Source organism: Odocoileus virginianus, chromosome 15, assembly GCF_023699985.2.
Source record: "Odocoileus virginianus isolate 20LAN1187 ecotype Illinois chromosome 15, Ovbor_1.2, whole genome shotgun sequence".
NCBI lineage: Eukaryota > Metazoa > Chordata > Mammalia > Artiodactyla > Cervidae > Odocoileus > Odocoileus virginianus.
Genome location: NC_069688.1, coordinates 31,533,216 through 31,547,467, shown reverse-complemented (window position 1 = coordinate 31,547,467; position 14,252 = coordinate 31,533,216). Strand labels below are relative to the sequence as shown.

The 14,252-nt window shown below is 40.0% G+C and overlaps 1 long non-coding RNA gene across 1 annotated transcript in view; it reads right to left on the bottom strand.

Annotated features, from left to right (window-relative positions):
* Positions 1–684: 684 nt before the first annotated feature.
* LOC139038396 (uncharacterized) overlaps positions 685–14,252 on the bottom strand; it is a 32,928-nt gene continuing 19,360 nt past the window's right edge. The window contains exon 3 of the long non-coding RNA XR_011491360.1: positions 685–826. This is a non-coding gene — a long non-coding RNA (uncharacterized lncRNA). The remainder of the gene's footprint in view (positions 827–14,252) is intronic.

Here is a 14,252-nt window from a genome sequence, read left to right as displayed (position 1 = left end):
GGTTTCAGCCACCATCTGCATATTGCCGAGTAGAGCGTGCAAGTTTGGAACCAGATAAAAGTTGTGAGGACATGAGGGAGACTCCTCTTACCACCAAATGTCCTATTCCTCTGCTTTCCCCTGGAAGCACTCACTCAACCTCTGTCCACTGAAGTGCTAGCGATACCTTGGTCATGTGATCCCCAAGGGCAGCTGGCTGAATCTCAGTCAGCCATGGCCATGGTTGCCTCGGTTGGGAGCAACTATGCAGCCTGAAAGGCAGTGTGAGCAGAAGGCCCAGGGTCTCTACTGCCAGGAAATGGGGACCTGGTTTTCCCAGCTTTCACTGTTGAACTTCCTAGAGCTGCAAGTGACTCTGAATCCTAGTTGCTGGAGTTGGCATAATTTTTATCTATTTACTATGTATCCTCCTGGTGTTTGCTGGGGAGACTCCCCTCTCACACGTATTGCCTCCATTCCCACTGTGTGAGGAGGGCTGGGAGGGATGAGCCCTCATATGCCCCTATGGCTATTTCTTCTCTTTCTTCTTTCTGGGGGAGAATTCTGGCATGCTCCCTCCTTTCAGATCACAGGGCAGAGTGACAGGGACATGCCAAGGAAACCAGTTCTCTATTTGCCAATAGTGCCGTTCATGCAATATTCATGTCCACTTGGCCTGGAGGGGAACTTGGGCAATAGTGCGCTGTGTGCTCCAATGGCTTCTCACCCACCTGGCTTCTCAGACAACCCTCGCTGAGTGTCCCGTACTGACCTGGCTCCTCCACAGGCCTCCTGCCTATGCAGATCCTTTGCGAGGGTACTAGGATATTGTCTTCAGGCTTCAGGACTGAAAGCAGAGAGCAAAAAATGCTGATCTGATTAGGCCTGTATAAGATTTTAAAACAAAATTTAAATGATTTAGAATCAATCATTTTTCCTTTTTTTTTTAAGAATAGAGGAAAAGGTTTTTTTTCCCCCCCCAATTATCTGAAGCTTCTTTTATTTTTTAAAGTTTTTATTGGAATATAGTTGATTTAAAATGTTGTGTTAGTTTCACAGCAAAGTGAATCAGCTAATCATATGGGAAGAAATTTTTCATTTATTTATTTTATTTGCCATCCTATATCAAGATTGCCGGGAGAATTATCAATAACCTCAGATATGCAGATGACACCACCCTTATGGCAGAAAGTGAAGAGGAACTAAAAAGCCTCTTGATGAAAGTGAAAGAGGAGAGTGAAAAAGTTGGCTTAAAGCTCAACATTCAGAAAACTAAGATCATGGCATCTAGTCCCATCACTTCATGGCAAATAGATGGGGAGACAGTGTAAACAGTGTCAGACTTTATATTTTTGGGCTCCAAAATCACTGCAGATGGTGATTGCAGCCATGAAATTAAAAGACATTTACTCCTTGGAAGGAAAGTTATGACCAACCTAGATAGCATATCAAAAAGCAGAGACATTACTTTGCCAACAAAGGTCTGTCTGGTCAAGGCTATGGTTTTTCCAGTGGTCATGGATGTGAGAGTTGGACTGTGAGGAAAGCCGAGCACCGAAAAATTGACGCTTTTGAACTATGGTGTTGGAGAAGACTCTTGAGTTCCCCTTGGACTGCAAGGAGATCCAACCAGTCCATCCTAAAAGAGATCAGCCCTGGGTATTCATTGGAAGGACTGATACTGAAGCTGAAACTCCAATACTTTGGCCACCAGATGCGAAGAGCTGACTCAATGAAAAAACCCTGATGCTGGGAGGGATTGGGGGCAGGAGGAGAAGGTCACGACAGAGGATGAGATGGCTGGATGGCATCATCAACTCGATGAACATGAGTTTGAGTAAACTCCGGGAGTTGGTGATGGACAGGGAGGCCTGGCATGCTGTGATTCATGGGGTCGCAAAAAGTTGGACACGACTGAGTGACTGAACTGACTGACTGACTTACTGATGGTTTGAGGATCTTCCCAACCAGGGACTGAACCTGGGACCACCTCAGTGAAAGTACCAAGTCCTATCTATTGGACTACCAGGAAATCCTCCAGCCATTTTTCTTATAACAAATGTTTTATTTTATCCTTTGAGTAATAAAAGACTTGCTGTAGAAAACAAAATGGAAAATATACTCTTATTCTTGAAAAAAAAATTAACATGTTTAACCCAGATGTCAGCCAGGACCTTCTTGTAGTTTGAGAAAACGCTTAAAGATTTTAATAGATTTCAGACTGAACTGAAACATTGGGTTGGCCAAAAAGTTTGTTTGGGTTTTCCCATAAGATGTTAGGAAAAAGCCAAATGAAGTTTTTGATCAACCTAATAATTGCTACTTTCATAGTTTTCTTTTGGACAGATAATCTACCCTCACAATAATGTGGTATGATGCTTAACTTGGGGAACCACATTTTAAGAAAACCTTTGAAAATTTGAGGCATATTCAGAGGAGGTGATGAAAATGATCAAGGGATACGAAACCACATTAAAGAAGGTTCAGGAATTAGGTACCTCCTTCTAAAGGAAATCAACCCTGAATATTCATTGGAAGAACTGATGCTGAAGCTGAAGCTCCAATACTTCGGCCACCTGATGAGAAGAGCTGACTCATTGGAAAAGACCTTGTTGCTGGGAAAGATTGAAGGCAGGAGGAGAAGGGGATGACAGAGGACAAGATGGTTGGATGTCATCACCAACTCAATGGACATGAGTTTGAGCAAACTCCAGGAGATGTTGAAGGACAGGGAAGCCTGGTGTGCTGTAGTCCAAGGGATTGCAAACAGTCGGACACGACAGCAACTGAACTGAACTGAACTTCCTAAAGAAATAACAGATACTCCTGGGGAAAATGTTAGCTGTCTTAAAATATTTGAAAGAAAACTAGATTTATTTTGTCCATATCAGGAAAGCCTAATTACATCTAACAGACAGGGGTTACATAAAAGCGAGTTTGACTCAGTGTAAGGAAGACCATTCCAGCGATTGGCATTTTTCAGAAATGAAATGCAGTGCCTAAGGAAGGGGTAAGTTTCCCTTCCTTAAAATAAAATCTTTAAATCAATCAGCAAGCGTTTTTTGAATGACTAAGTTCCAGGTGCTGTTTTACCTGGGATATAGCCATGAATAAATACAAGAAAGGGCAGATAGCTTTTCTAGGATGTTATAGGAGGCTTTTGTATCTGAAGAGGAAGATTATGTTATTTCTGTGGGCTTTTTTTTTACCCTGCTCTCAAATTTTACACTTTCATTCACTTGAAGAAAACAGCGGCAGTAACAAAATCTTATTTATCATTTATCCTTAGAACTAGTCCTTTCTGATTAATGACTATTGTCTTATTATTTTCCCCCAGTGCTGCATACTGTATAAAAATAAGTGCTTAGTTAGCTCTGGATGCTGGTCCTGGCAAACCCAAAGGAAAAGTAGCAATAGTAATGAGTTTTCTATCAAAGTAGCCCAGCAAGTCTGTCCTTTTAAAATTGTTTCTGTCAATAAAGATGTTTTAAATCTAACCTTTCCTTTCAAGCACAGTAACTTTGACCCTAAACTTTGAGCATCAGTACATTTGATAACACACCCTCCATATCTTCATTCAGAACAAGAATAGATAAAAAAAAAAGTGTTCCTACTAGCTTTCATAAAACTACTAATCCATGTTATTGTGCAAGCAGGAGTGAAACTTGCTAACTGCAACATTATGTACACAATTTTAAAAATCTTATTGACAGAGTTATTATGAAACATTTGGAGAAATGACTTAAATAATATCAAGGCGCTGTCTTTTAGCATGGTTTTTCTGGCTTATTAAAAACTATGATTTGTTTTTAAAATACCTTGATTTCCTCAAGATCACCGCTTCATTTCCTACATATTCACAAATTGTATTCAAGAATTAATTTTAGCAATTTCCCTCAGTCCAAATTTATTTATTTTTTAAAAAAATTAAAACATCTAAAATCTTTGGTCACTCAAGCTAACTTTCTCCTCTAGTGTCTCTAGAGTTGAAATTATTGTCCCAAATACTCTTGATTCTGTTCCATGTCTTCTTTTCCATTGAAAATTTCTATTAAGAATATATTTTAAAATTTATTCCAAGCTGGAATTTAATAGAATAGCTATATTTGAAATACAGTATAAGATGTTGCTTTAATTGAGTTGATAGTAAGTAATAAAGAATACTTATAGAAATAAAAATAAAATTTGATAAGTCTCCTAAAGATATTAAAGACTTAAAATCCTTAAAAGATGGGGAACTAGTTTGTGATACTAAATACTTTCCATCATTTCTATGAAAGTTTTATAAATGACTGAATAAATTTTCACTTTAAAACTACATTTCTGTTTTCAGGGATTTTATTATTAATTGAAAAAGAAAAACTGGAACCATTTGTCTGGAATTAGGACTTTGCATTTTAAAAACTTCCCTAAATTATTAAAATCAAATTTTCCAAAATCTGGGATTATTGTCCAACTTTTATGTTTATTGATTCACTCCCCAGCTTTCTGAGGGGGTGGGACTTTGCCTGATTTATCCTGTTCAGCTAGACTCTAGAAGACTATCTGACAGAGAATAGGGGGCAAATAAGGTCTTCCCAGATGGTACTAGCAGTAAAGAACCTGCCTGCCAATCCAGGAGACATAAAACACATGAGTTCAATCTCTGGATTAAGAAGATCCTCTGGAGTAGGAAATGGCAACCCATTTCAGTAATCTTGCCTGGAGAATCCCCATGGACAGAGGAGCCTGGCGGGATACAGTCCCAAGTGTTGCAAAGAGCTGGACAATACTGAGCATAAGCACAAATAAATCTTGACTACCTAACTGACTCATAGTTAAATTCTCTATTTTAAAAATTCAGACCATGTGGTCATTGTTTCCCAAGGAACACATGACTCTCTCTTTAAGCCACAATTTTCCCTCAGTCAAAAATGGGGCTGAATTTCCTCATTGCTTTTTAAAATATTTTGAGAGCAGAATTTGTCATCCAAGAAAATTCATAGAAAGAAAAATATAAAAGTGTTTGCCCTGCCCTCATGCCACCTCAGACTCTGTGGGGGAGTTCAGGCTGTGAGCCTGGACCAATTCGTCTGAGATTGTGGCCCAAGACTGGTTCTTCTTTTTCAGCCCTGGGGATTTGGTTAGCCTGAGTGCCTGAAGATAGCAAACGGTGAAGGAGGCATCAAAAAGTTGATTACTTTTTCAGGCCCTGAACAAGTAGAAAGTGGCCACTGGAAAAAATGATGTTCCATCTTATTACTGAGAGACGAGCATAGGATGGGATTTCAGTGATGTCAGCATATCATAATGGAAGGAGCATGGGCTTCGATTCAAATCCTAACTCTACTATTAAGTACTGTGTGCCCTGAGAACACTACCTTGATCTCCAATTCTTGGGTTCACTTCACCTTTTTCGTGAGGGATGACATAAGATTTACAGTATGTGCAAGGCATCAAGAGCAGTGTTTTGTACACAGTAGGCCTTCAAAAGGTGATTCCATTGTTATAATATCCACTCAGAGAATCCAGTCAGTGCTATGTGGCTAATCCAACAACCCCTTGCCATCTTCTTCAGTAAGTTTAGAGGATGGCATTTGAGATATAGTAGTGAACAAAACACAGAAAAAGGAAAATCACTGTCCTCTGTAGTACTTAACTGTAGCTTGGTCTCCACAATTCTTTTCACAAATCATGCTTTTCTTTATCTCACTGTCATCACCCTCGTTCCAAGCATTTTCTTATTTTGTTCCACAACTTTCTAACATGTCTCCTTTCATCTAGTCTCCAATTCCTCTCCCCACAGAAGCCTGCATGAATTCATTAAAATCCTAATCTGATCAAATGACTCTTCAGTTCAAGTCTCTTTAACAGTTTCCAATTGCCTAAGGATAGAACGTAATTTGCTTAGAATCATACCTTGTGATCTAACCCTTGCTTCCTTTCTGGTTTGGCGTTGTAACGCACTCCCACCTTGGCGGACCTGCTCCTCTGTCTGAGCGTCTTCCAACTGCCTTAAGGGGCCTCACTCTCTTCCTCACACCAGAGAATTTGTCATTGTTCTCGCTGCCAGGAATCTCTCTCCCCACTCTCTTTTGCTCTTGCTGTTCCCACTCATTCTTTCGGGTACTGCTGACATGTCATTTTCTCAGGGAAGCCCTTCCTGAATCTCATAGATGAGTCAGGTGTTCCTGGGCTGAGCGGCCCCGGTAGCTCACCTCAGCGCCTCCTCGTGCTTACCACACAGTACCTCTGGTGTTTGTCTGCTTGTCTGTGCTCCATCCCGTGTAGTATGAGCTGTATCTCAGGACTCTTGATTGCCTTGTTCTCTGTTGTACCCTAGGACCTGACACATGAAAGGCCCAGAATAGACACTCAAATATTTGTCATATGAATGAATAAATACATATACAAGTGAATAAAATGAACGTCTCAAAGGGCAGTCCCCACACAGTGGCTGAGACTATAAGGAGAGAGGCAACTAGAAAACTCTGGACATAGAAATGATTTGATGAGATGGGAAGTGTTTGGGTTTTTTCCCACCTCTTTTATCCAGAGTTGGACTATAAAGAAAGCTGAACGCCAAAGAATTGGTGCTTTTGAACTGTGATTTAGAGAAGACTCTTGAGAGTCCCTTGGACTGCAAGATCAAACCAGTCAATCCTAAAGGAAATCAGCCCTGAATATTCATTGGAAGGACTGATGAAGAGGCTGAAGCTACAATACTTTGGCCACCTGATGTGAAGAACTGACTCTTTAGAAAACATCCTGATGCTGGGAAAGATTGAGGGCAGGAGGAGAAGCGGTTGACAGAGTATAAGATAGTTGGATGGCATCACTGACTTGATGGACATGAGTCTGAGCAAGCTTCGGGAGTTGGTGATGGTTAGGGAGGCCTGGAGTGCTGCAGTCCATGAAGTCAGCAAAGAGTCAGACATGACTACATGACTAACTAAATTGACCCAGAATGTTTAGAATAATCATAGGGAGAAAAAAAAGAATAGTTTAGTTGTATAATGAATGTTTATTTTATATAGTTCTTAGGACTGAAATGACAGATAAATTTCATCTCCTTTATGCAAGAGGCCAGAAGTTCCCTTAACTTTGAACGTACCTCTCCAAAATACTTCAACTTAATTTTCTGATTCTTGAATATTGAGATTCTGCAAAAGAATGATAGTTTAAAAACACCATGACTGTCATAGATTGAATTGTGCAACACACGTCAAAATTTGTGTTGATGTTCTAACCATCAATAACCTCAGAATGTGGCTATATTTGGAGATAGGGCCTTTAAAGAAGTAATTAAAGCTAAATGGGTCATATGATGGTTCCTCATCAAATATGACCTGTGTCCTTATAAGAAGATGGAGACACACCAAGGCCACTTATACACAGAGAAGAGGCGCGTGAAGACACACGGAAGACCACTATCTCAAGCCAGCTAGAGTTCTTAGGAGAAACCAAGCCCACTGACACTTTAATCTTGGACTTCTAGCTTCCAGAACCTCAAGAAAATTAATCTCTGTGGTTTAAGCTGCTTACTATGTGGTATTTTGTTACAATAGCCATAGCAAATTAATACAGTGACCTCTTAATTTATAATAGGGAAACCTCGCTCCATAAGTTGAAAATCTTCAAATTGATTAAGGGATAGGAGTATCACTTCATTCTTGTCTTGAGTTATTTTGTCTTAAAAAAAAAAAATGTTGTGTTAGCTCTAGTAAAGTGTAGAAAAGGGATGGATGAAGTACACTAAGTGTGTGTTTATCCTTCCCACACAATGGCCACAGTTGGTTATTCTGTTCATAACATCGGCCCAAAGATCCCAGTATCTCCATGAAGTTACCTAGATTTCATGTTTTCAAAAGCACTCAGGCTTAAAATCTGTGAATAATTTTGACTCATTTTTTTTTTTACCACCTACTTATAGTCAATGACCAATTCTTCTTGATTCTTATTTCAAAATATGTCTTTCATATACCCCATTGTTTTTCTTCACTCAGTTATCAGGAAGACCCAGACTCTCATGATCTTACAGATAAGTTGCTGCCAACCCCTCTCACCTAGTTTTCTTTCTCTAATCTTTCCCTGCCGTTCTACAACTACCAACACTAAATGTCATCTTATTGGTGACCTGCTGAGGAAATTCAGGGTGTCCTCTTTGTTAGAAATTGAAGAGAAAATATTTGCTCCTGTAGTTAAAAAGACTCCTCAGTCTGGTCTCAAGCTAACTCAGCTTTCTTTCCCAGGATTCCATAGTATTACATCAACATCTCAGTAGGAGGGACAGTTTCTGCACCATTTCTTGCTTTTTTCCATGTTGCTGCAGATGACATTACTTTATTCTTTTTTATTGTTGTTGTTGTTCAGTTGCTAAGCTGTGTCCAATCCTTTGCAACCCCATAGAAGGCAGCATACCAGGCTTCTTTGTCCTTCACCATCTCCCAGAGTTTGCTCAAACTCAGGTCAAGTCGGTGATGCCATCCAACCGTCTCATCCTTTGTCATCGCCTTCTCCTCCTGCTGTCAGTCTTGCCCAACATGAGTGTCTTTTCCAGCAAGTCAGCTCTTCCTATCAGATGGTCAAAGTTTTGGAGCTTCAGCATCAGTACTTCCAATGAATATTCAGGGTTAATTTCCTTTAGAATTGACTGGTTTGATCTCCTTGCTGTCCAAGTGATTTTCAAGAATCTTCTCCAGTACCACAGTTCAAAAGCATCAATTCCTCAGCACTCAGCCTTCTTTATGGTCCAACTCTCACATCTGTACATGACTCCTGGATAAACCATAACTTTGACAATATGAATCTTTGTTAGCAAAGTGATGTCTCTGTGTTTGAATATGCTGTCTATGTTTGTCATAGTTTTTCTTTTTTTAATGGATGAATAATATTCATTGTATATATGCACCACATCTTCTTTAACCATTCATCTGTCCATGCATATTTAGGTTGCTTCCATGTCTTTGTTATTCTAAATAATGCTCCTATGGACATTGAGGTTCATGTATCTTTTCAAATTAGAGTTTTTATATTTCCAGATATATACTCAGGAGTGAGATGGCTGGATCATATCTCTACTTTTATTGTTTAAGGAAACTCCCTACTGTTTTCCGTAGTGGCTGCACCAATTCTCACTGTTGGTGGGGATGTAATTTACATTTCCTTTTCATTGGAGAGTTTCTTTTAAAACCCAGTTATATCAAGACCAGCATGACTCTCTGAGGATTAGACTCAAGTAACAGTCTTTGAGTTCCCCATTTGATTCTTTAAAAGAATTTTTTTATTTACTTTATTTATTGGCTGTTACTGGTCTTCATTGTTGTGCTCGGGTTTTCTCTAGTTACAAGGCATGGACTTCTCATTGCTTTGGCTTCCCTTGCTGTGGAGCACAACCTCTGGGCATGTGGGCTTCAGTAGTTACAGCTCATGGGCTGAGTTGCCCCACAGCATGTGGGAACTTCCCAGATCAGGGTCCAAACCTGTGACCCCTGCATTGGCAGGTGGGTTCTCAGCCACTGGGCCATCAAGGAAGTTCCTTTCCAGGTAAGTCTAATGAAAACCATTACCATAGCCCATTTGATAAACATGTGGAATGAGTACACAGCAACAGCTTGCCCTTCTATACCCGGAAAGGGATATTTGATGTTATTATAGGTGTCTCTATCTTTGCCCAGTTGCAACCGAGTACTTCAGATTGGAAAGCGAACAGAGCCTAAACCTAGTTTGGTATGTGAACCCATGGTCTTTGAATTAGAATCATTCACATGGTGTCTGGACTTACTGAGGCTCAGGTTCTTCATGTCTCAGTGAAGAAGAAATTCAGCGAGAGGCAAAGTGATAGGCGAGAAATAGATTTATTAATGTAGGATGCTTTGAGAGATGCAAATGGTCAGGTGAGGGGCCTCTGAACAAAGGATTAAGTGAGCTACAATTTTATAATCAAAGGAAAATGAGGGAGGGGAAAAGACTGTCTTCTTTGAGTAGACATCAAGTTTACATCACTAGTTACTCTATCATATCTGACAAGAGAGTATCTGACCCTTTGAGGTCAAACTAGGACTATCATAGCATTTATTCAAATCAGTAGAAGGGTGGTGACATTTTTCTTTCACCTAATGACCTGGGGCATATCTCGTACTTTTATTTATGGCTTTATAGTTAAGCAAGCCTGCTTCGTTCCACAAAGCCATGAGAGTTTTCTTGAGTAATCATTAACTTCCAGCGGTCTCCCAAAGTTTCTTAGTTTTCCCTCTCTACCTGCAATCACCTACTGGGACTTCTATAGCTAACTGTCTAACTATCCTATTCCATCCTAATCACAATGGGGGATCCACTTTCAACTCAGGCACTATTTACTTACTCAAAAGGAAAATATTCATCCTCACAATCAGATACAGAGTTGTGTGGTTGCACAGTTAAAAACTCATATTATCTACTTAACCCAAAGCCTAGCCATTTAAATGTTCATATCATCCAAAAATACCTTCACAGACTCATTTAGAATAACTCTTGACCAATCATCTAGACAATATGGCCCAGTCACATGGACACACAAAATTAACCATCTCTCTTTCTTTCCTAATTATGTATATTTCCTTAACATCACCACCCTCCTCCATATGCGTCATACTTATTCTAGCCTCTCTTTATCCCCCAGTAACAACCACTTTTCACCTGCCAATGTTGTTGTTATTCAGTTGATAAGTCGGGTCCAATTCTTTGTGACCCCATGGACTGCAGCATGTCAGACTTCTCTGTCCTTCACCATCTCCTGGAGTTTGCTCAAATTCATGTCCATTGAGTCAGTGATGCCATCCGATCATCTCATCCTATGTCATCCCCTTCTCCTTTGCCTTCAATCTTTGCCAGCATCAAGGTCTTTTCCAATGAGTCAGCTCTCGGCATTAGGTGGCCAAAGTACTGGAGCTTCAGCTTCAGCATCAGTTCTTTCAATGAACATTCAGGGTTGATTTTCTTTACAATAGACTAGTTTGATCTCCTTACTGTCCAGGGGGCTCTCAAGGGTCTTCTTCAGAGGCACAATTTCAATTCAGCACCAACTATCAATTCTTGGGCATTCAGCCTTCTTTATGGTCCAACTCTCACATCCATACATGACTACTGGAAAGTCCTCCCAGTTCCCACCTTCTTAGTCTAATGATTCTAAACGGTATTAAAACAGAAGAGAAGGGAACATGGCACAAACTTTAAAAGAATTACACAGCCTGAAGACATTACATAAAATGATTAGAACCAAATAGGCTCTAGAACCATGAGGTCCAAGATGGCAGATGAGTCAATTTCCACCAGACTTTGTGCGTCAGTATACTCTCATTGTAACATATCAACAGGCTATGTGACACACCCACCAGTACCATGACAGTTCTGAGGCCAACCATCAAAGACCAAAAAGTGGGCAGTGGCCCAATTCCTGGAAATCTCTGCTCCTTCCCCCAAATAGTTGGGATAATCCTTCCACTCATTAATCTATGAGATTTTCCAGCCCAGAAAAACTAACCACATCATATTTCAAGGCTGCTCTTGCCTTCTGTGATAGTCCACACTCTGTCTATGGAGTGCGTTTCTTTTCTAAATAATCCACTTCTTACCTATCACTTTGCCTCTCACTGAACTCTTTCTGCAGTTAGACACCAAAACCTGAGCTTAACTGAGTCCTGAAACCAGGTGTGTGATCTCAGTTAAAAGACCATAGGTTCAAGTCCCATCCGAGTTGCACCGTTTCAGTGTTGCCTATCAGAATCACTGCTGCTGCTGCTGCTAAGTCACTCCAGTCGTGTCCGACTCCAAGTGACCCCATAGACGGCAGCCCACCAGGCTCCCCTGTCCCTGGGATTCTCCAGGCAAAAACACTGCAGTGGGTTGCCATTTCCTTCTCCAATGCATGAAAGTGAAAAGTGAAAGTGAAGTTGTTCAGTCGTGTCTGACTCTTAGTGACCCCATGGACCGCAGCCCACCAGACTCCTCCCTCCATGGAATTTTCCAGCCAAGAGTACTGGAGTGGGGTGCCATTGCCTTCTCCATCAGAATCACTAGAAGCAAGCATAGAATGGCTCAAATGTGTGGAGGAAGTAAGATAACCTTGAGTATATGCATTTTACTGAATTCCACAGATGGTTTTGTTACACATCCAAGTTTGAGAACTGGACTAGAGTTTTGACTCTAGGCAAAAGCATACACTGCCTTCAGGTGCTTTTTATTTACTCCCTTCATTTGAGAAATTATACTTCCATGAACCCATGGGTATTAGTTTGCTAGGCTACCCTAAAAAATTCCACAGCCTGGGTGTCTTAAACAATGGAAATTAATTTTCTCCATAGTTCTGGAGGGCAGATGTCCAAGATCAAGGTGTCTGCAGAGTTGATTTCTCCCGAGGCCTCTCTTTTTGGCTCGCGGATGGCTGCTTTCTTGCTGTGTCCTTACATGGTCTCGCCTCTGTGTTTGTATCTCTGTTTCTCTGTGTGCCTGAATGTCTTCTTTTTATAAAGACACTATTCAGATTGGACTAGAGTCCACCATAATGACCTCATTTTAACTTAATTACCTCATTAAATGCCCTATCTCCCCCTACAGCCATATTCTCAGATAGTAGGGTTAGAATTTTAAAATATGAGTTGGGGGGGGGTGCAATTTTGTGCATAACACCATCCCAACTCCAAAAATAATTGTGTCTTTCATGAATTCTTTTACTTTAAATATGTATGATGCAACTTTAAATTTGCTTATGCATTACCTCAAAATTGTTTTTCAAGTGAGTTATATTTTTATGCATTATCTGTAACTTCTGTACAGTGTAAGTTTTTTGAGGATGGTGACCTTATATTCAGCATAATCTAATAAATGAAAGATTCTCAACACTGGACTCACTCTTGAAATACTTGGTGAATTTTAAAAAGTCTTTAAACTTGGGTTTTACTTCCAGAAGTTACCAGGAGTAGACATTGGTCACAAAGTCATATATGACTGAGTGACTAATCACACACATACACAGACATTGGTGCAGGCGTGCTTTAGAAGCTCTCCAGATGATTCTAGTATATTCTCAACCAGGGTTGAAGGCCACTGTTAAGCAGAAAGTGGTAGCAGGGAAGGGCTTTTGTCTGCTTTGTATCACAGTACATCCCAGGGCAGTGCCAGATACTCTGTAAGTGGTACATAAATCTCTGATGGAAAAGATGAATCTGGTTTTCATCATCTTTTAGCTGTATGAGCTCTGTGAAAACTCTTTTATTTCTCTAAATCTGTTTCCCATCTTTAGAAAATGGAGATAATAATAATAACCATGGTTTTGGAGAATAAATTAAATGACAAAGTTATTTGGCCCAGAATAGTTGCTTGTCAACCAATGGCTAACTTTCTTCTCTTGAAAAGTTTGTGTTCTCACCTTGTTTCTGACACTGGCAGAAATGCTATAAGCAGAAGAACAAAGTGCATATGAAATAGGTATTGAGTGAATGAATGACACATGGAAAACTAAATGATAGATACAGTATTGAGCGATTTAAACAGGGTCTAAAAAGTCATGATGTCTCATTTGAGTTGTCCCACTCTGGGCAGAGATAAAACAGTGTTAATAGCAGAATGTGTTGCAATTATTTATGCTTAATACTAAGTCACTTCAGTCGTGTACAGCTCTTGGTGACCCCGTGGACTGTAGCCTGCTAGGCTACTCTGTAAATGGGATTCTCCAGGCAAGAATAATGGAGGGGGTTACTATGCCCTTCTCCAGGGGATCTTCCTGACCCAGGGATTGAATCCAAGTCTCTTTCATTTCCTGCAGGTGGGTTTTTTTTACCACTAGCACCACAATAATGTATTATTTCTGCTGAATGGAAAAATAGAGCAGTTATAATTTATGTGTATTTCCTCTCATTATAATTAATCCATAGTAATTAGGAAACTGGAATGTGATCAAATGAACTCGTCTGGTCTGAAACCCTACTAGCAATAACATGTTTGATTTTCACTGAATCCCAGTGATCTTTGAGGTCATCGTGTAGTAGGAAGGCTGATGGAGGAGAGGAGAAAGGAGGGAGGGGAGAGAGAAACACTTTTTTATTTGGTGGACATGGGTTTTTTAAATTGAGGTATGGTTGATTTACAAATTTATATAAGTTTCAGGAATACAGCACAGTTTACAATTTTTAAAGGTTATATTCCATGTAAAGTTACTATAAAATATTGGCTGTATTCTCTGTGCTGTATAATATATCCTTGCATCATTTACTTTACACATAGGTAGTTTGCACTTCTTAAATTGTTCCTTCAGTGAT